The sequence below is a fragment of the Pomacea canaliculata genome, linkage group LG7 (assembly GCF_003073045.1).
Source record: "Pomacea canaliculata isolate SZHN2017 linkage group LG7, ASM307304v1, whole genome shotgun sequence".
NCBI lineage: Eukaryota > Metazoa > Mollusca > Gastropoda > Architaenioglossa > Ampullariidae > Pomacea > Pomacea canaliculata.
Window position 1 is genome coordinate 23,382,890 of NC_037596.1, and position 23,598 is coordinate 23,406,487.

Sequence of the window (23,598 nt, forward strand, 5' to 3'; positions counted from 1 at the left end):
CCTTCTGTGGCTGGTTTGTTAGCAGTCCTACGCCTCGAACCTCATCGATCTTGGCAATCTTGGAAGAGTTCTCTCTCTTCTCGGGTTCGGCAAATATTCTTGCCCTCTTGAGAAAATTTTTATACAGTAATACTTAAAGAAAAAGTAGAGCGAATAAGATGAGGCATGAATTGTCATGTCACCCCTGATGACCATTTTTCATCTCTGTGATAACATTCGAAATTTCAAAGGCAGAGGATAAGCTGGCAACTTGTTTTATCTGAAGAATTTAATGTCTTTCCTGGCATGAAAGCTCTCACAGACTAAACTCCTGAGCTTCTTGTTGTCATGGTCAGATGAAGTGTGTTAGCACAAAGAACATGAAATATGTTGGAAGTATGTTAGTATGTTGGAAGTGTTGTAGTTGGAAGTATGTTAGTATACACAAGGTCTTTCTTTCTATCTACCATTCACCTTCTTCTTTTCTCTTTTATTTTAAATTTTTTTTTTCCCCATGCGCTTGAAACTATTCTTTTTGCTTCTGTTTTTCCCCCTGATTATTTCATGCATATTCTTTCTATTTTCTTTGTTTAGTCTATTTTTTTCAATTATTTCTTTTCATTATCCTTCCTTTTTGTCAGTCTCTCTTTCTTATTCTTTGTCTTCTTCCTTTTTTTTTTCCCTTCTTTTCATGTTTTTTCCCTTTCCCTTTTCTTCTTTCTCTTTTTTCTTTTCTTTTTTCCTAGTATACCTTTCTTTTTTAAATTCTAATTTTACTTTTCTTTTTTTTTTTTATTCTTCATTTTTCTCGTTCAATTTTTTATTTCATTTTCTCGCTTTCTGTATTCTTTATTTTTCGACTATCGTCTTTCTTTTTTCCTTCTTTTTTTTGTTCTTGTCTTCCTTTTAGTTTGTGTCGTAAGGGATAATGGCTCAGAGTCAAGTGTCACAGGTGGTCCAGCTTATCCGTGATGTCCGGATCATTTCATTTGGATTTTTAAAAGTTTACGGTGAACAGAATTGAGAGTAGTAGTAAGGTTAAACTTAGATCCCTCCACACCTTCCACTTCTCCCTCTTAAAAGACAAACCAACAAACAAGCAAGCAGAAGCAACCAACAACAAGTCAACCAAAACAAACAACAACAAACAACAAACAACAAACAAACAACAAACAAACAAACAAACAACACAAGAAAAGCACCATATACGTGGTTTGCGTGACTTTTATGTGAGTTAGTCAACTCGGAAATGGTGGAACTTCCGTTAAGTAGTTAACCGTCGCCTGGCGTACAATTCCTTGCTTTGCATTGCTAATTTCGGAAACGATCGACGACTTGCCATGGAAGTTTCTAGAGCAAATAAAAATGCTCTAGGACTTGCTATCAGGGGACTCTTATAAGGAAGCCTTTTTTCTGTCTTTTCCTATTGACAGTCGTTAGAGTTACTTGCCCCTCTTCATTTAGGTTCATCATTTGCAGAGAGATGTTAAAGATTTATGATGTGCAGGGGAGTATGGATAAAGGAATGCAGGAATGAAAAATGTGGGTTCTCAGAAACCTGGAAAGAAGGAAGGAAGACCATCGTCACGTCCCGCCATATTGTCCTTGTCATATTCGTTTACTTGCATCCGTTGTGTGGGCGGAAAAAGCATGCAACGAAATCACAGAATCCCGGAGGTTTCCAGGTTTCACAACTACAAGCTCTGGACATGAAATGAAATGCACGATTCCATCTGCGAGCCAAGAACAGACTTATAAATTTGTCCAAGCCAGCAAAGCAGGCTGCACTTCTCCCTTCAAAATCTATTTACAGACGTGATCAGGAGGCATCTTGGTTTCTACGGCCTCAACAGAGACTTGCAGGAACAATAGAGATTACGTAATGAAAAGCGCACCCAGTGTTCATTTTCCTCTCGGAGAAGAGCCTGACATAGATGTAGTGTGGCCAGAGGTGGGGAAGAAGCTGGACATGCTCGGGGTGTTTTAGTCTTGGCGATTTTTCTGCTGAATATTCCTGACCACACAAGCAATAGAGCTGGAAGTAATGCTGACACTGCCTCCGCTCTTTGACATTTGACCGGTCATTCAAGGTTGAGACGAAAACAATGTCACTGGAGAGAGAGAGAGAGGACAAACAAACAAAAAAGACAACTGCTACTCCCTTCCCCAAATAAAGCATCAATTAAGGACAAGGAAAGACAAAAGAAATAACTAAAGGAAATAAAGAATTTGTGTGTGAGGGGGAGATAGAGAGAAGGGGGAAAAGAATCTATAAAGGACGGAATATATTACAGAAAAAAACGGTTGAACAGGTTTCAGCACATAAAGAAGTGTTGTCATGTGCGATATGTAAACAACCCGCCACCGACACCCAACCCCAGCAGCAGAAGCTGCAGCAAAAGCCCAGAAGCTTGCTGGCTGTCATGGAAATCAGGTGCTAACGCGGCTAAAAGCCACATCCTGTAATGACCGTCGCTTGTAGAATATTTCCAGCTTCCGGTTCGGACGCACAGGCGCAGACGCGTGTCACGTGACATTTTAACGACGCGCGTACGAGGAAATGCAGGCTTGTTTCGACGTCACTAGCACGTGACTGAAAGGGGGAGGGCAAGGGCAGGTCACGGGAATGGATGGAGAGCAGCAGGGGTGTGTGTAGGGGGGTTGGGAGGATACTCGTTCGATAAAGCAACGGATCAACAGATATGGAGAAGAATATACTCAGATGTCGTAAACTGAAAAAGACACTAATTTCGAGTGAAAAGTTTTCTTTCTCTCTTTCTTCCTTCCTTCCTTATCAGCAACAGAAAAATCACTGGACCACTTGATTCCATACCTTACTTCTCTTGATGTCCCAACGTTCTCTTGTTTCGCTTCGAGGCATGCTCAGCTAGACCACGTGACCTTTGTTCAGTGCTTTACCCTCTGAAAAAAGATGAAAATTTGATGTGTGAAAAAATATTGTGCTAAACAAGATGGCCGCTTAATATTATTTTGAAACTACGAGTTTACCAACCTGCAAGTGCTTATGGAAGCCATTTTTAGCTTCATTTCTGTCTCCACTGAGACTCGAAACTTTTGCATTTGAATTGTGTTTTGATAACTCTTCGATTTTCTGAATTCTAGAACTTTCCTTCCCTAGTTACCTCTCTTTGCCTCGACATATTGAGCCATTCCCTTGTCTCCTGCACTTAGTTCCATTGTTTTCTATTTAATTCAAAGTCACGATATACACGCCATTAGAAGATATTTAACATTGAAGAATCTTTCTTCTTCCGTCTGTCAACTTTGTCTGAACTCACAGGCGTTTGATGTACGAGGACGAATAACAACGACAAGTTAGCTGTGAAGATGTGTTGTTGTGACCTTCCTGGCAGGTACAAATCTCTTTGTTTTTAAAAAAGATGTTTTGCAAGAATAGGTATGCGTTCTTGTGTGGCGTTACCTACACCAGGGTACACAGGTGAGGATAAAAATATGTCTGCAGGGTAGAGATGTGAGGTAGGATTGCAAAGTAAAAATGTGAGGTGGGACCTAAGGGGAAAGATGTGTGTTCGTCTTTCATTCCCTCTCTTTCACACCTACTCCCCAACACACCCATATCCCCCAACCCAACACACGCAATATCCTTTTTTTAAATTTTTTTTTCTATCTGTCTTTCTTTCTCTTAAAGGATAGCTTAAATACTTGCGTGAAGAAGAAAAAGTGTGTATGCGAGAGAAACTGAGAGAAAAATTTTAGACAGAAGATGAATGAGAGAGAGGAGAAAGAGTGGAATAAATGGACAGACACCTGACGATGGACGTGCAACAGCTGACCTCTTCATCTTCTTGTCCCGCAAACCACTCACATTTCTCTAGCACCATCAGCAGCAAGGTTTGCTTTTGTCAAAAATAGACTTTCGTGCCTTTCATCTCAAAGAGAAAAGCCAAACACGCACATCCTTTAGTACCCGGACACCCATCCACCCGTGATTTAAATCAAAAGCTCAGGGATGAGTGAATGGGTGAGAACAAACCTAATAAAAATTTTCAATTAAATCACGGAAGACAGATTTCTGTATGTCAGCCATTCTTCTGACATCACGTGACCCTTTATTCTAAATATAGGAATGAAGAAAATCGTTTTCCGTAATCATTTCCGGTGCACGGTCATCAACCGAAAGATGGCGGTAAAAATAAAAAGGGAGGAGAATAATTACAGGTAGGAAGAAGACGAGGGAGGAGATGAAATGAAACCATGATGCCATTCCGAAATAGTTGACTTTTATAGTTCAATCATTACTCGGGGGTTAATTTTCCTCTTTAGAAAAGATTCGCTGACAGATTAATCCATCGATACTGTACCATTTCGTGTTCGTTTTTCAAGAAAAATACCCCTTGTTACATTAGAAAAAAGGAAAAATAATGATAATAAAAATGTTTAGAGCTATTTCAATGAATTTCACAACTTTTCGCCTGAACGTGCTCTCAATACATATTAATACGCATCTATGCTTCCGAGTCACGGTGAATTGCACAATTATTTCCCTCGTCCTAATGCGGATAATGTGGTTAACATCGCTAATGCTGATCTGTTGAGAGAGAGAGAGAAAGAAAAAAAAAGTGGTGATAGATTTTTCTCTGCCCAAACCCATTTCCCGAGCATTGTCTAGAGGGTTAGTCAGTCGTGTAATCCTTGCATTAGTGCTCGCCGTGTGTCTCGCCCCTGTCTTTAGGCCAAAAGAAACAGCAGAAATACCTGCAGGAAAGAAGAAAAAAATAAAAACATAAAAAATAACCCCTAAAACCCCTATTACCCTATCTCCCCTCAATTATTATTCATAATCGTTTAAGAAATAACACCTAAAGAAAAAAAAATCGTTTTCTGATTTCTTTGTCAGCAAGATGGTAAAAAGGTTGTATACAATTTTACTCACCCCATCCCTCAATCCCCAACCCCTGGGTGTCGTTTGAAGTGAGGTGAGCCTTGACGGTGGTGCAGTGGACTGTGACGACATGCATTCTGTTGGTGTGCACGGGGTGGCAAAGACCTATTGGCCATGGAGGTTGTCGTCGTCTACGGTGGCGACAGGTCCGCCCCGACTGCCCTGCCCAGCGACTGAAAGTATAGTTCCCTTTGCTTTTGATTTTAGGGTTCAAAGCGACAACACCCTTTGAAAGAGGCGAGAAGCAGGGAGCAGGAGTGAAGGGTGAAGGCAGGAAGTTCTGTTTTACACGATCGCTTGAAACAGGCGCAAGGCCGCTGACCTGTAATCTGGCGGGGGTCAGCCAAGCGTGACAAACCACGTGTTCGTCAGATGTGTCAAGCGTAGAAATATTCTCGGTGTTTGGCTAAATTTTCATTTCACACTCTTCCCCCTGCTCTCCCACTTTTCTCTCTCTCCCCACCAACCGGCCGTCCTCATACTCTCTCCCCACCCCGTTTGTTTTTCGTTCTTTCTTCTTCTTCGTCTTTTTTTCTTTCTCTTTATCTCTGTTCTTTTTTCCGTCTTCCAAATTTCCTTCTCTTTATTTCTCTCTTTATCCCTCTCACCTTTTTCCCTCTTACCCCTCTAGCACTTCATCCACCTTTAAAAAAAAATCCCTAAAATAACTTATTTCATGCCGAGTACATACCCAGAAGCTGAATATTGCTATGATAAAATTGTGTAATTGATTTCTTTCGAAAATGCAGATATGTGTTGTTCACTTAAAAATGTGTAAACATAAAGATATCGGTTAATCAGTGAAGCAGATCAGTGACGTCATTGCAATGATTGAGGATGTACACTAGTGACGTCACATAGAAAAGTTGTTAACTGTCTCTTAAATAAGAAACAACAATTAATATAAATATTGGAAAATGTTTAGAAATAATAAAGTGTAATGAACCACCCCTAGAGATTTGAAAATGAGATTGTACTCTGTCACCCTTAATCACTTTCATCGCTTTTATTTCCCGGGCAGATTAGGAAGGCTAAACACAGCGACATGTGCTTTCGTGTAGATTATCGATGTTTAATGAGAAACTCAACGAAAAAGTTTCCCATCAAGTTTTTTTGTATGCATGGGTGCGTGGATGTGTGTGTGTGTGTGTGCGGGGCCGTGTGTAATGTGTGTGTGTGAGTGCATGTTTGAGTGGAAATAAGTAAATGAGTAAAAGAGTGAAATGACAGAAACAATTTTTGTATTAATAATTTTTGCAATTTAAGTTTCTACTTTTGTTGTCTTCAAAGAAAAGAAAGGGGTTATGGGTAGTAACTCTAGACATACGAAGGCTGTTATTTTAGTTTCAATAAAATGTTTATTTTTCACAGTTTTTGGAACTTTGTATACACAGTCAGCCTGCTCAGTCGGGTGTACACTTATTGGAAATGATACCAAACCTATTTTTAGAAATCTTTAGAGAAGGAGGGAGAGAACTAAAACAGCACATACATAGGCATACACACACGCCTATGCATACTCATCTACACATACACATGAATAGACACACTTTCATACACATATACAAACACACACAAACAACTTCTGACTTCTTTGGCAATTTTTATTTTTATTTAGAAACAGCAGTAGACTCGAACTTTACCCCGTACTTCTGTTAAAGCCAAAGACCGTCCCGTGAATACGAGTTGGATGAAAAAATAGGATGAATCGCAGAGATGGTCCTGCGACGAGAATTGTAAAGATTTTATGCCACATTTGCCACTTATTCTGTGCTTCTTCTTTCAGCACCCGCGCCCAGGGACCTCACCATTGTCCGCCATTTGAATAAGTTTTTTGATAAACTTTCTTGTTAGAAACGCACTTTTCGCAACGCCTTCTGCTTGTGTCCTCAGGTCGAGCAAAGAAGGGCTTCACGCTCTCGTGCCTCACAAATAAATAAAAAAACTGAAGTTCATACGCGCGTGACTTCCTGACTTAGCGAGTCTCATAAAGTCTGTACATGCACAAGGTGCACAGTAGTATTTGTGGAATACCTGGTGGTTTCTTCGGTTTGGGCAAAGTGGAGGTAAGTCTTTTTTGTGTGTGGTTATCTCCCTTGGTGACTTGGTCAGGGCTGGAGGTGAAGTTTTCTTGCAGGAGACTTGAAACAAAAAGACTGAGTTAATATGGAGAGTGGGGTTTAAAGTGGAGAATGTGTCATCCGGCAGACTACGAGTAAGTCTCGAGACGGAGCTAGCATGTATACTAAAAAATATTAGTTTAATCTTAATCCTTTGCGAAAGGGCTTATCAGAAGAAATTGCTTTCACAAAAAAATATTTGTTGTGATGGCGATGTGACTTCCACGCAGCATTACACACTACCACCTCTCATTACATCACAATAAAGCTGAAGTAAATAAACAACAATGTATGATTTGGCGATAACAACAACCAACCTCTTCGTAAACATTTTCCTTTTGCGAATGTTACCACAGTCGGGATGAGGTTTGAATGATTAAGATGAAGTGCTAGAGGTTTATTAACCACAGTAAGGGGAATGTAGATCCCCTCCCCCCCCCAAAAAAAAAAAAACAAAAACAAAAAAAAAACCAACAACAAACAAACAAACAAGCAAACAAACAAACAAACAAACAAACAAACAAACAAACAAACAAACAAACAAACAAACCCAAGTTAATTTAACAGCATTGAAAGGTTTACTTTTCTGAATTATTACAGGAATAGTAAGGTTTTTCAAGCTAACTTAGCAAAATTCTCGTATATTTGTAGTAAAGAGGAAATTAAATATAGATTAGTTGAAAATTAACTGAAGGAATTGAATAATACATTCTAAAATTCATGGAAAATATTACAGAACAAAATAACATTTAATCGAGGTAATTAAAACTCAGTGTCGTCTGGCACACAGAGCAAGTTATATGTAAATACCTCACGAGTATTAAAAATTGCAATACAAATAATATTTACGATAGAAATGTGTCTTCTGTTACTTTTGTGTGCAGTGAAGAAACTTGAGCACAGTTCGCTGTTTTTTTCTTTTTAATTTCGACTTGTAAATACTTCCCCCACTTTTGCTTCGTATGATAATATTTACTAAAGATTATGTTTAATGTTTATGATATTTAAATATGACAGATTTATTTAATGCGATTTTTGACAAAGAGATTTTAGGGGAAATAATCTGAGTTGTCGGTCTTACTCGAAAGCTCGTTAGGATAAGTTTAATGTATTATTGCACTTTCCATAAAATATTGACTTTGATGACACTTTCTGAAGTTAGTGCTACATGGTGCACTGTGTTGAGAGGCGATTTCTGCTGGAAGTACCAATGAACTGAATAGTATTTCTATGAGAACACCAATACTTTAAACTTTAGTGAAGTAAATAATTCTAGTTGGTATCACAGAATTTCATTTCAATAACAGTTACATTTAAAATGGTTTTAATTCGTCCGTTTTCTGAAATTTTTTTCCACCAAACGATTTGACTTTTCGTCCATTCACATTCAATATTCTTTGTCATTTCTGGAAGCAAAGAAATGATCAGAGCCTAATGACATGTTTTTACTCAACTGTCGAATTCAGTTCAAACCAATCAACACCGTTCACAAGAAAACGTTCATTTCTCTTACTGTTAAAATCCTGCCCTCAATAAAATTTAAATTAAATATCTGTCGTTTTGTGTGTTCTAACAGTTCCACAGCGGAAGATGGTCCAGGTCATTGCCAATAAAATCAAGAAAGTGCGCGGATGAATTGGAAAAAAAGATAAAACAATGCGTTCACCTGATAATAATGACAGCTTTCGTGTCAGAAATTTTCTAATTATCAGAAAAAAGTTCTCTCTATTTTTATTTGCATCTGTCTCTTCAAACCTGGTATTAATCACCATTCCGTTGACATATATGAGCAAAAGTGGGAGAAAACATTAGAAGAACTCAGAAATTTCCTGGACCCAATTGAAAGAGGTTTTTCAATCTTTTGCAGCTCGGGTGACAGTTCATTTAAGAACTTATCATTAGTGGTGCGGAGTTTTTTATTAGCACATTCAGATTCAGAACATCAAAGACGTTTCTCCAGCTCATACTGAATAAAACTTATGTATGAAAATGCACGATCAATCGTCTGAAACGATTTTCTGTGCCATGATATTGAACCGAACTTACGGTATCCATATTCATGCTTTTGTCGGAGGGTCTGTTATACTACTGGAGCATGCTTCAGAAAGAGAGAGAGAGAAAGAAAGAGAGAGAAAGAGAGAGAGAGATAAAGAGAGAGAAAGTAATAGCAAGCAGACAGACAGACACAGAGACAGATAAGCGGATAGAGGGAAGGTGGACAGAGAACTAGAGAAGGACAGGTGCTGAGTAAACTTTTAAGCTTTTAAGTGAAAAAAAGATTAAAAACTTCTATTCTTGGCGTATACACGCACACAAACACATACACACAAATATAATCATTCACACACACCCACACACACATTTCTTGGCACTCATCATCATCCTTTATCTGTCTTGATCCTAATTACATGCGTTACTTATACCTCAAGTATCGCTCAGGCAGGACTGAACCATTAGCCAGTCTTTTTCCATCCATCGTTTTGCCATCTTTAGCGGTTCTTGCTCTCTCGTCGGCTGCTGAAATACAGTTTTTTTTGGGTTTGAGCTCATTTTCCGTTTTTTTTTCAAATGCCAAGGTCAGCAGATATTGCGCGGCAAGAAAGGTACTTCAAAGTTTCTCAAAATCAATATTCATGCTGAGAATTAGAGGCGAAAGATATCGATTTCTCCTCTTTTGTTTCTTTGGTTGGAGGAGAACCCATGGCTCATCAGCTTTTGTCTCAGTAATATTCTTTGCCTGCCCGGCTAAAGCATCATTTTCTACTTTGAAAATTTGGTTGGGAGAAAAAAATGTCACATATGCGACACGAAGGACAGAGTTGAAGCCACCCTACACCAACAGTTCCAGTGCTCAGTCTCAGGAAAACGATAAGAGTGTTGGCACACAATCACATTAATTTCAATCGTTCAACATTTCTGTGTTTTGAGTGGAAGCTTTCCAACATTTTTTTTTTTGTTTTTGTGTGTGATAAATTCGAATTTATTTAAATTAACTGATTTTTCTGATTTAACCTTTGTTTTTTTTTTTTAAACAAAGCAATACCCATCTAGAAGCTGTCCGGCAACAAACAGGTACCCGATATTGTAGAGATAGTAAACGGGGTGGAAGAAAGGGGTGGGCCCCGCCTTTTACATCTCATACCCCAACACAGGATGCTGCTCACCTTCTACCCTCGTCTATGGGACTGTATACCATTCTGCATTCCAACAGGGTGACACTAGTTTGTATGTGATTTAGAAGTAAACTTTGTAATGAATGGTGTCATACTTATTAAATATACTGACATAAAAATGTGACCTGTTATCATAAAGTAGGAAAAAATGTCCTTGTATTCCTCAGTTGCTAAAATAACTGAGATTTCTTTATTTCTTTACCTGCTTTATCTTTGAATCACAATCTCAGGCTATTTCTCTATTTTACAGAAATATTATTTTTATTAGTTTTATGGATAATTAATGTTCTTTTATTTTAATAAATAAATAAACCAGTCATGTCATAGGAAAAAATTTTCGCTGTCTTAACTTTACTTTTTTTTATATTTATGTAACTTGTATAGACCGCTAAGTATTTGCTCATATCATGATTATTACATATGGTATGATCCCTAAATGTTTTCTTAATGAGCTACTTTTTTAAAAAATAAAAATGAATGTAGGCCTGTTTCACAAATATAAAACTCCTCTTGTTTTAAATTCGTTGGTTAAACACTAGACTGGTTTCATTTTATTTCAGTTCATATACAAACTCGGTAATCGCAAAATAAAAATTATTATCACGCATTCTAAAAATCTTTAATTAGCTTTATTGCCCGATCGTTCATAATTTCAAAAATAAATTTTTGTTGAAAAATTGTTCCCAGCCAATCGCATTTTTGTCTCACAAAATTGTCGTGTTTGCCAGTCTTTTTCGAGTTGCCAATACATGTGTGCAGTGAGCTTTCTAATTTTATTTTTACAGACTTAAATTTAATATCATTATAGGGTTTTTGGAGAAAATTTGCCCACAAATGCTTAATGTCTTAATTTCTCCTAACAGCCCCCAATTTAAATATTTTTATTTCTAATCTTTTTAGACTTATCATTGAGAAATCAGAAAATATGCTACATTTACCAACACTTTCAGGAAGAGCCGAATTTGAAAAAAAGATTTTTGTTTAAAATTTTTAAAATTTCTTTAGAGAGTACCGTGTGATTACAGGTCACATCTCTCTCTATCTCTATTCTCTTATTCTATTACCTACCCTTATACCATACTTTGAGTAAAATGATACATGTTGATTTAAGGTACAAAAAAACAAACAAACAAACAAACAAAAACAGAAGGTTTAAGGTGTAAAAAAATTGCATAGTTCAGTATATATAATTATATGATAAGGCAAATAAGGAAAAATCACAATTAAAATTTTAATTACAGTAGATGTGTCCTTACCATCTATGAACATCTTTGCAGGCGAAAGTCTCAAATGTACAAAATAAATGTTGCTATGAGACATAAACAGGTTTATAACTACTTTTTACATCCCACACTGACCGCTGTATAGGACAATATTGTAACAGATACCGACCCGTAGAAGAACAAAGCAGAGATTCAGCACTTTTGAATTTTTTTTCTGAATAATCATAATAAACAGAGCTTGTGAAACAAGATTATTTCATGATAAATTTATTTTAGATGATATTAAATCATAAAACTCAATTTAAAAAAAATCTTTGTAGATCAGCAGTACATGTATATAAGCAAGGTCTCCATGACGACGGCACGGGCGTGGCGGTTGTAGTAGTAGTGATCATCCCGTACCAATAAAAAAAATAAATAAATGATAAACTGCCTGGAACTCAAAATAAAAATGATGCGACAATTTCCTTTTTTCATTCATTGTTCTTATTTTTCATCTAAATGCGAATTACTAGCAAAAAACAGATAGGTTATAAATAGACGAAGGGTGATTCGAATAATTGTAAATTATTGGTGAAAAAAATGGATTTAATATGCATGATTAAGCATCACCCATTCGTTTTATTAAGCACACGGACATTTAGTTAGGGAGTAAGCAATGTTGCCAGGGGTAACAATGCAAATAAATGAAAGACAAGGGAAAAAGTTTTTGTCATAGTCGATCTCAGAGAAAAAATATTCCACAAATAGAGCACACCACTTCCCCCATACATAAGTAAACACAACTTCAGCTAAAAACAAAGAGGTATTTATGGACACATACTTTACACATATTTAATTCTAGATTATTATAATGATTATATTTTTGTTTATAGATTGTTGACTACTATGGGTCATTTTTCAGTAATAGCTAGACTGTTGTCGTTTCGCGATTATTATTATTGATGATGATGATAATGATGATGATGATGATGCTGCTGCTGCTGCTGCTGATGATGATGATGATGATATAAAAAGAAGAACTTATTATTTATCGCATTTTCCCGTTGGCAGCGAGCTCATTGCGCATTGAACTAAAAGCCAAGCAGATAAAGAGTTATATTATCAGACCTACACACTATAGAAACAAAGAAGGAAGGGGTGAGAGTGGGAGGGAGGTAGAGAATGAAACCATCAACTACTGGAGACATTTATGAAATACACGGTCTTAGGATCAGGTTGGAGGAAATCTTTAAATCTTTTATCTTGAAAAGTCACCGATATCGGCAGCGAACTCCAACCATTCCAGTCAGAGAAAGACACGAAACAAGAAAGATAATATAAGCATGAACATTACTATCAGTTGTATCATCTCTAAAGTTAGCTGCCCTTGCTGAGGATGTGAAATACAGTTTTGGATGCGAGGTTGCTCGCGGCGCTTTGTTCAGGCCTCAAGAGAAAGAAGATATAAAACGGTCCGGAAAAATGGAACGGGAGGATTGAAATTTGCGAAAAGTCATGAGAGTTAGAAGAAGAAAATATTTCATCTACAAAGCATGACGAAGCGACGCCCTTCTCAATTTTTTTTTCAAACTCAGAGTTTCATGCCCATGTTCATGATGGATGACCATGCAGGATCTCCGTCGCCAGGTCCATTTTTCTCCCTACCCCTCCCCCTTTTTTCACTCGTCCTCCGAGAACAGCGGGAGGTTCATGTCCTGGACGTGGCAACCTGCGCTGAACTGGAGGACGTGCGCGTGAGGAGCCAGAAGGGCGTGCTGTGTTTATCTTTAACTAACAAGTTTGAAATCGATACGTATCCGCTGACGGTTTGAAATTTTTCGATGTTTCGACAAACACCGCAGAATCTCGCGAGCATAAATACGAGCAAACAGCAAGGCACCGCACAGGCCTTATTGCTGTCTTCGTCAAGTTGATTAAGCTTTAGAGAGAGAGACGAGAAAACAACTCTCTCGTTCCTCCCATCAACCCCTCCACCCACCAACTCTCTCACTCTCTCTATCTCTCAGCTCCTGCTAACCAATAAGAAGTATCCGCAGAAGGTCATGACATGGTTGAAATGCGCTGTGTCAAAGGTTACATGATGGTTTCCATCAATGTCAAATATGGACGTTCGGGAATTCATTTCTTGTGTCCCTGGGACGCCACGTTCAGCGCGATGCGACATGTCTCGATGCCCGCTCTCGCGCTGAACTCTTCGCCACTTACCTTTTCCGTGATACTGTGAAAGCTTGCGGCGCCATACAACATTCCCCACTCTCAGATGGTTTCTTCTAATGCTTTGCCCTCCCGGGAATCAATTCCAAAGCCATTCCATCAATGGTAAGTTGGGCGAAACAGCCGTTGCAGCGCGGAGAAGAATTTTCCAACAGGTCAAAGGTCAGAAAAAGTATCAATATATTCGTTGCCCCCTCCCTAAACAAACAAACAAACAAACAAACAAACAAACAAACAAACAAACAAACAAACAAACAAACAAACAAACAACACGTATAGACCTATGTGCTGGTCATGAACTTCGCTGAAAAGTTCTGGTTCAAAGAAGTCAGCTCGGGTTGAAGCAAGGCGAGGAAGTGACATCCTTGCTTTAAGAAAAGAATTTTCTCCTGTGTCTGCTTAGAGGGTGAAGGGTTGTGGGGGAAACTATGATAAAAGCCTGAAAGGCAGATCGTGAGAGGGTGTTGCCATAATTCAGCTTTGACCTGACCTGGCGATGGACGTTGCTGACGGACTTGCATCTCGTAGACTATGAGAAGTGAGGACGTGATTAGAGTCACTCTAAGAGTGCGCGAACTTTAATAAATTGTTTGACACTACCCTGGAGTGTGAACTCTAATAAATTGTTCTTCACTACCCCAGAGTGCGTGAACTCTAAAACATTGTTAAAGCACTACCCCTAGAGTGTGGGAACTCTAATAAATTATCGTTAGCGCAAACAGCAATAACATATTCTCTCGACTCTCACTCGATGTGTTTACGTCTGTGCGCGCGTGTGTGTGAATGAAAGAGAGAAATAGAGAAAGAGAAGGACTGAGTTCTAATAAATCGCTTGACAGTACTCACAGAGTACTTGAGATCCAATAAGTCGTCATTAGTGCAAACTTTAATAATTTTTTTAAACCAAAATTATGCACTCTAATAAAGGGCCTGACCATACTCTAAGACCATGTAAACATATTTTTTCGACAGCACTCAGTGTGGCAACACTAATAAATTATTCAAATTTATTAGAGTTCACACGGTTTAATAATTTAAATAATTTATTAGTGTTTATTAAACTTTTTCTTAAAACTTTTCTAAGAGTGTGTGAACAAATAAATTATTTTACCGTGTTAACTCTAATAAACTGTCATTAGTGCAAGGTCTAATAAACAGTTAGTCGCTTCTTATGTAGTCTCCAGCCATATCATTAATTCCAACACATTAGCAAATGCGATGTTACAGAAGGGTTCGTGTAATAACCTGTTAGACGAGACGAAAATTGAAGCTGCAGAGTAATGAAAACATATGAATTGGAACAGAGAATGCCTGACCTTTCCTGTCCACCAGAGTATTAAGTGAGCGAATAGGTCAACTTTGCTATGAAACGAAATACTTTTTATTTATGTTGAACATGTGACATAAAGTCAAAGAAAAGATTCAGTTTTTCTCGAACGCCACAAGCCATAGAGTTAAAAGTATTCCCAAGGGGTCTTGCTTTCTATTAATGCAGGTGATTCTCTTGTTTTTTTATCTTCTTATTTATTTATTATTTTATGTTTCACTTTTATTTATTTTTTTTGTATTTTTGCATTATTTCACGAAAATAGTTGCAGTTAGCAAACCCGTTGTCAGTTCGTTGACATATCACGTTTATATTGGAGAAGAGAACTAATAAAAATAATTTTTTCATACATTTCTTTTCTTCTTTCGTATTCGACAAGTTATAAAACTGTGAATTGCTCCGTGTTTCTATTTAACTGATTATCTACACACATTAAAGGTCTAAGAGTATATAAAATAAGAAATGTATTGTTTATAAGGTCCCTGGAGTCGTTGTACGACGAGCATGGAGGAGGAATGTTCTGTGAGAGAAGATTTAAATTCGTGCATTTGATAGCACCCAAGGCAGCAGCCAATGTAAGAGCTTTGAGTATATGAATATGTAATAAGCGAAATGACTTTTATGACTGGAAATTTTGGTCTTTCTGAAACTCAGAGACCTGTTTGTCGTGAACGGAACAGATAATTTCGCTCAGATGTTTGGAGCCAGTACTTATAATGAACAAAACCCACTCATTAAAAAAAGTTTTTTTTTCTGGTAGGCCTTTAATATTCTCAGTTACCTTTCCATAAAAGTGAGAAAGAGAAGTCTTCCATGCGGAAAGGCTGTAGGTGGAGGAACAGACACAGGTCCTCACAGGAACTTCAAACATTACACAGACTCACGCCAAGACCTCAGGACGCACAAGACTTATCTGTTCCGCCTCGTCAGTCACAGAAATTTGCACCTGAAGACCTTCTCTTGGTACCTGTGGAGATTCGATGAACATCGGAGGCTAAAGCTTGTTTTTCTTCTCCCTTTCCACAGGTGAGGCCGCGCTGGACCGTTTCATCACAAGCGGCTTCCTCTCTGATCTTGAGGAGTGGCGACATCTGCATTCTGGTTGATGTTTACTCTCACCATCTTCAGTCGATTCTCATCTCTTCCTTTTTTTTCTCCCCTCGTTGATGATCAATTTAGGCAAATGGATTTGTATGCTTCTTTCAAGAACGAAAACTTTTCTGAAGTTCGAGAAGCAAATTGGAGAAGACTGTGGACGAAAAGATTATTGAATAAACAAATGAAATGAAAGATACAGCAGCATCAAATAGTTGTGTGACGCTCCTCATAAACATTTTCTTATTTGATGAAGCTCTAATTTAAATGTCGTGGAAGGTTCGGACGTTGAAAAAAATGTTAGGAATATTTTTTTTGCGGGAGTCGTATTAAAAAAAAAAAAAATCGAATAATGGCCTGTATGATTTTTTTCACGAAATTCTCAAGACGCCATTAGGTACATATTTACAACAAAAGAACTACTTATTTTTATTATAAGACAATTTTTTTCATCATCAAAAAATGGCAATGTATGTCTCTGCTGCAGAATAATAAAACAATTTTTTACACATATTGTTTTCATTTTAACAAAAGTGACTAGCTTTGCATTCTGGCATATCACCATTCTAGACGGCTCTTTAAATTTTATTCTTCTCAAGTAAAAATAAAATAAATTTTATAATGTAAAATCTAATCAACATTGTAAAGAATGTACTCCTGAGAAAGAGTTGAGAGGTTAAAGGGCAATAAGAAACCAAGAATAAAAATATACAAAGTGGGATATTACAAAAAAGGAAAGAAGTAATGATTACCACAATGTAAGATTGAACGACAGACATCGGGAGTGCGGTGGGTCGAATTTAATGGATGCTGCAAGTTTGGTATTTAAATATGTCTGAGCTTATGACCAGATATATTATAACTACTTATAGCTATATTTAGACAGGTATCGTTTTAGAAAAAAAAAAAAACCAGCCAGGTCTACTACATGGGTTAACAAACAGTTTGAGGTCGTAAAATAATTTCTTGGGGCAGGTTGGTGATGTAACATTGGACACGGGCGTTTGCCCACCATGAAGGGAAGGAGGATGCTCTCCAGCTGACAGCCGCTGAGTAGTCATCAGGGTTGTTGACACAGACTACACCGTCAGTTCATTAACTCGTTTGTTTGCTTTTTGTTGTTTGTTGTTCCCTTCATCTCTCTTAGTTTTTATTATTTAGGTTTATTTTAGCGTTGCTTGTTCGTTCATTTTTTTCTTTTTCTTTTTTTTTTGTCATTCATTCGCTCATTCCTTTATTTATTTATTATTTCTTTTTTTGGTTTATTCTTTCGTTTTGTTTTGTTTCTTATTTGTTGTTGTTGTTGTTGTTGTTGTTGGGTTGGTTTTTTTTTGGTTTCTTTCCTGTCTGATCCTACCCTCCATTGCATCTCCTATACAGTGGAACCTCGGTTAACGAACTTAATCCGTTCTGGAAAGTTGTTCGTTATCCGAAATGTTCGTTATCCGAAACAATTTTTTCCATAAGAAATAAAGGAAATAGATTTAATTGGTTCCCAGCCCCTGTTAACTCGCTAATATTTGAAAGTTACAGGCTGTATAGGTATTTGTTTTAATGAGAACAGTTATAATGCAATATAAATGTAGTTAAATAAACATAAAAACATTAACGAAAGCATTTAAACATCAGAAAACTTGCCATTTTGACGGCTTGGTTGGAAGCAGGTGAGGGGAGGAAGGGGTGGAATTACTGCTTTGATTCCCCCTCCTTGAGCACGTGACATTGTAAAATCGGGGATGACTTCCCTTTTCTGTAGCTTTGAGGTTAAAGGAAACAACTTGTCCAATATGTCTAGCTGTTCCTTCTGCCATTTTTGTAAAACTTGGGTAATACGACATCACAGATCCGACAGACGCATGCCACCTTCATACTTTGAAATCATTTCCTTTTTCAATTCATTTGTTGTCCGCTTCCTTGTCATTACCTCACTACTATTAATTGCTCTTAGTCTTCTTTGGAGCCATGATTGAGGATTATCTTATTCAGATAAAGCACAAAAATCACTAAATAAGAAGGATGCGCATAGATAAGGAACGACCGATCGTAACTATGTCTCGAGCGCGAATGATTATACATGCTGGTCGGTCACGTGTGGTTCACGTGGCTGTTCGTTATCCGAAATTTTGTTCGCTATCCGAGACAAACTTTTAGCAAAATTTTTGTTCGTTAACCGAAATATTCGCTATCCGAGGCGTTCGCTAACCGAGGTTCCACTGTACAAGTGGCAACAGCCTTTCACCTGTCGTAGAATTGAATAAAGCCTCCATGATCCTGTCTGTCATTTTTTTCATCCCCAGCCTAGCATTCCACCACTTTCTTGAACAGCGCAGACTCCAACAATGGCCGACAAGAAACACGCAATCACATCAGGTCACCAGCCCTGACCACTACTCCGGTGTGTCTGTGATTGATAGGCTGTGCTTTCACTTCTGCATTCCGCAGCATTTTTTTCCCCTCTCTCCTGTCGTCTTTTTTTTTTTTTTTGCATCGATCCCTGCGTGCGACCAGTGGTTACCGCACATGCATTTGCGCATGTGCGTGCGTCGCTCTCTGACAGCGCATGCGCGGACCTTAGATGTTGTGCAGTCACGCGTGAAAGGCTTGCAAGTGACGTGATTTTAAATGGAGCTTTCTTTGAGGCTCCGCACGGGAAGGTGCAAGGGCAGGAGAGAAAAAAAATCCTCGTTTGATTCTGCTGGAGCTAGGGAGTTATTAGAGGCATTAGCAGGGAATGCGGACAAAAGAGAGGGTGGAAATTAGGTAGGCCAGCCGACAAAAGGGGTAGACAAGCATAAATATGACGAATTAATTCTTTCAAACTCCCCGCAACACTCTGATCTGCGAAATCGGAGGACCTGGCCACGGCCTGAAGGAAGGATGTTTTATTCTGCTTGATTTTAGGACAAAATTTTGGACCTTTGCTAAGGGACTACTGGAAGCATGCCTCTGTCTATTTCCTGCTTGCTTGCTTCGCTGCTAGATTGACTGATTGGCTGGTGGTAACGTCGGTTGGAAGTGACAAAAAAGACGGAATCTCGAAATTTATTAAAGTTTCGCTTTTTTTGTTTTCTTACAGTTTTACAGTAGAGGCTCTTTGATCAACGGAGAACGTTGCCTGACACGAAATAAAAAAAAACAATGTTTTAAAAAGGAAAAGGAGAGGGAGAAATGTTTTATTAAAGTCAGTCATCCGTATTCCCACCGCAGAATTCAGCCGAGTGTGACTGACAGCAAGGTTTTAGAGGGAGGATAAGACAGTGAAGCACTTAATTCTGACTGACAGCAGTCCTGCTTTGAACCAATGCAGCTCCACCCGGAGATGATGGCATGCAGGGGGGAGGTAGCTCTTGTGGGAGGATAAATACAGCTGTAGGTGGGTGGAGTGATTATGAAGTGACGGTAAAAAGAGAACCTGCACGTGCATTGTCGAGGGTACATAAACGGGGACGAATACCTCTCACGTGCGAAAATACATCTTGCGGACACTGCGCATGCTTAGCTACAAAGAGTCTAGTACGACCTCTTCGTTCTTTTTGTCTGCCTGTCCATCCTTTTTATTTTTTCTTTCTTTCATGTTTGCTTGTGTCTTTCTTTTTTTTTTTTTTTTTTTTTTGTTGCTTTTTCTGTTTGTTTACTTGTGCTTTTTTCATTCCTTCATTTCTTTCTTCATTTGAACGTACATCTCGAGCACAATTCCACACAAATAAACAACTGAGCATGTGAACAAACAACTTGAACAAAAAAAACACAAGCAACAAACAAACAAGCCTGTGCTCAGGTGTTGTTCAGCTAACCAAATTTTCAGACATTTCTTGAGCTGGTTGTCGTATGTGAGCGAAATAACCAACATAAAATGTTTCAATTCTCTGCCTGGGATAATTCCGGACACCCCGGCCAAGCTTTGATTACATTATTCTAGAAATCTCCTACTCTTGATCAGCTTTTGCTATTTTTTTCCTCTAGTTTTAATTTTCAAAACTGAATTTAATGCAATTTCAATCCACTACATCTCAGCATTCAGTCTAATTGAAAAACCAGGGAACCAGAAAATGCGATTTTTCTATTAAAACATCCCACATTCTTCAAGAATTATGTTTATGGTATTGTTTTGTTGTTGGTCTTTTAAAATTCTTCTACAGGTTAGATTACCTGCAAATTTCTTCACCTCAAACAGAAAAAAACCCACACACACACAAATAGGGGCACATGAACATGTACAAACATTTTTTAGCTACAAAATTGTTTTCCACCCACAAGAAATTGATTAGATAACAGCAATTTTTAAAGAGGTGATCTATCTATACATCCAGCCAGCCACAGAAATACTAGAACTTTTTTTTTTTGCTTTCTTGCAATACAAAATCAGCATCATTTCTTCTTGTTTGCACTAAAACTTTATTAACAACACTCTTGTTTGCTCTAAAACTTTATTAACAACAGTTTTGCTTCTCTTCATAAACATGTTGCCAACAAAACATTTTCCCATCTGCACCATGTGTACAAATATAGTGCAATATTGAGCCGCGAGCAAAGGCCATTGAACACTCATCATTTTCTTTCTCCATCTTCTTCTCGGTGCGTGCACGACTAGACCTTCCTTCATCTATTATATTATTGATGTTAAAAAGACCATATTGAATTTTTCAACGACGGCTATAGTATTTTTCCTTTAATCCCCCGCAGGGCCCCAGCGGGAGCGCAGTGACCGAGGCATGCCGGGAATGGAACAGGTAATCAAGCGTGAAGCGCGCGCGGTTTGGAGGGGCGCTCGGGAGGGTCTAAATGAATGATTGTGATATTAATATCGCCGGAGAAGGTTTGATTCCTTCACGGTTCATCGCACTCAGATGCTATGGCGTCGATAACCTGATTCCACTCTTTTTTTATATTTTTTTTAATATGTCTCGGCCCGCCCATGCCCTCCCTTCCACCATGCTTTATTTTTTATTGTCAAATAAATAAATAAATTTTTTTCTCCTAACCACCGCTCCTCACTCCCGCTCAGTGCTGGTCACTTTTACCCGGGGTAGGTTTAAATCTCGAAGACTTTACGGTAGTTCGTGTGATTAGCACTGGACTGACAGTGTCTGCTTAAAGATGGAGAAGGAAGGAGTGCGGTAGCCGAAGCGAGAGAGATGCCAGCACGCAGGCACTTAAGTAGGCAAAGAGATTGAAATACAGACTAGGAAGGGATTGAAAGACCAGAGAGCACTTTACAGTTTGGACAACACTTTGTCTTGTTTTGACAGAACATTAAATTTTATGTCAAGGCTTTCATATCTTTTATTGTCCTTAAAGACTCCCAACTTTTGTTTAAATACGAAATGCCGCATGTAGCTTTTATAGTTATTGATATCCAACATAATTTTTACAATCTATGTAGCTTATTTTTTATCTGACGAACAGAAATAAAAGGATTACTCGAAAAATCGCTCTAGGCAGTAAGTTATTTTCAAGCGTACTCACCTTTGACCTCATAAGCTTTATATCCGAAAATTTCTGACCTCGATTAGACAAAATTACAGCCAGCGTTATTCAGAGGCCGCGGCGAGACATACATGTCTTACTAGAACAACGATCGTCTTTGAATGATTGCCCAAATTTATTTACCCATCCAAACGATTAGTAAATACGCTGAGAATGTAGTTTTTAACCCTTTATTTTCGTCATCATAGCATCTTATGGTACAATCCTTTTCTTCTTATTTAGAACATTATATAATAAGTCAAGCTTGAGTCTAAAGCGAACTGGCCTGCGACAGGTACACATTTGTACATTTCGTTTTTCTATAAGTATTTGTGTCTCCATAGGGTGCGTATCTAAATGCATGGCTATTCATGTTTATATGCTTGCCTTCGTCTTTCTCTCTCTCTCTTCTATATATATATTCTCAAACAGTCATTTCAGCTCCTTAATTTCTCCTCCCACAAACAGCACTTGCCAAAAATATAGGATGTTTGCTTTATTCCCTCTTCTTTTTTTCCCTGATGCCAAAACCATCAGCTGTGTGAAAAGTCAGTCTCTTCGCTCTCTAAATGTTTCACAGACACACCAGGAACCATCCATTCACCATGACAAAACATCTTGAAAAGTTCTCCATCTTTAGTGAGCTGGGTATGCTACTCTGAAGTCAAGCAAAGGAGAGAAAAGAAAAGAAAAATATTGGCGGAGCAGTATGGCAAGAACTTATAACTGTGGGAAAAGTCTGAAAAAAAAAAGCAGTTTGCGCCAGCAACCGCTTCCAGAAATTTAGAGAGAGATTGCACGGAGATAGGGGAAATTGAGCTTGAAGCTTCTGAAGTATCCAGAACTTTCTTTTCGTCTGAAGCCGAAAACTATGAAGATTTTCGAGAACCAACCGTTTTCTCGCCGGTTCTGTAATTCGAGTCACAGCAATCTGTCTTAAACACGAGCCTAGTGGCCGTCTGCAGCCTCATAACTATGTGTCCTCAATTTTGTTGTATTCTCTGACTTTTAGTTTTACTTGAGTACATTCTGGAGGTTGGGGAACTATTTCTAGAAAGGGAACAGAAACCTTTTCTGATCTGACAAAAACTTATTTTAGCAGAACTGTTAGTTCCATTAAAATAAGACTTGACATATTTATCTTGACCTAAATGTAAAAATGACAAGAAAAATTTTGTTTAAACAGAAAAGAAGTATTTCGGAAGATGATATACAAAGGAGCTCTTCAAGGTTCTAAATTATTCATTGAATTTTTCTGGACCAAGCATTAACAACAAACATGGAAGTTGAAATTATACAACTCTACAACGGACAAAATATTTTGTCGGCAACGTTTGTGAAAGGAACACAACAAGATACCCTGTTGTTCTTGGGTTTTTTTTTTTCTTTTGACTGCTTTCCTGAAGATGTTTTAATATGCGGTGAGAAGTGTTACAGATGATGCAACTATTGTTTTACAAGTTATTCAGCCATTATTGACTTGAAAAATAAAGACTGAAGCAAGAGCTAGGGCACTCTTGCATGAACGATGATGTCTTTGTTTTCAGAGATAAAAACGCTTTGGGACCAGATTATTCTTCCAAAATTTATGATCGGCGATAGGAATGGGAGGGGAATGTAGACCCATTTTTGCTGCAGAGGTCAGAGAATTTTCGTTGAAGAAGTTGAAAGGTGGCGTGATTGTTGCTTTTTAACGGAAACTGCGAAAACACGAACGGGAGGGTTCATCGATTTATTTTTAACGATGGACGATATTACCTCCATCTCTCTCTCTTTCAGTTGTGGAAAAGAGTCATAATTTTTTTCCAGGACGGAAATATCTGTTGATGATGGCAGGAATGAATGTATGTTTTGATGCAAACACTTCTCCATCGCTTTCTCTCCCCACTCATTCCTCGTGCTCTGTATTCTCAATTTACTTCTTTTGCCTCTTTCCTTGTTAGTTTGAATACCCCACAAAACTGGATCTCGTGTTTAATTCCTTTTACCGCCATCGCCATTTGTAATAATCATCGACATTATCACTATCATAGTCATCACAATTTTTCCAACTACAAGTCGCCAGTTTCTCGGC

The 23,598-nt window shown here is 38.1% G+C and overlaps 1 long non-coding RNA gene across 1 annotated transcript; it reads left to right on the forward strand.

Moving 5' to 3' along the window:
• Positions 1-6,909: 6,909 nt before the first annotated feature.
• Positions 6,910-22,501, forward strand: LOC112568667. The gene is made up of 3 exons (XR_003100140.1): positions 6,910-6,969; positions 20,742-20,788; positions 22,105-22,501. It is a non-coding gene; the product is annotated as an uncharacterized LOC112568667 (long non-coding RNA).
• The last annotated feature ends 1,097 nt before the right edge of the window (positions 22,502-23,598 follow it).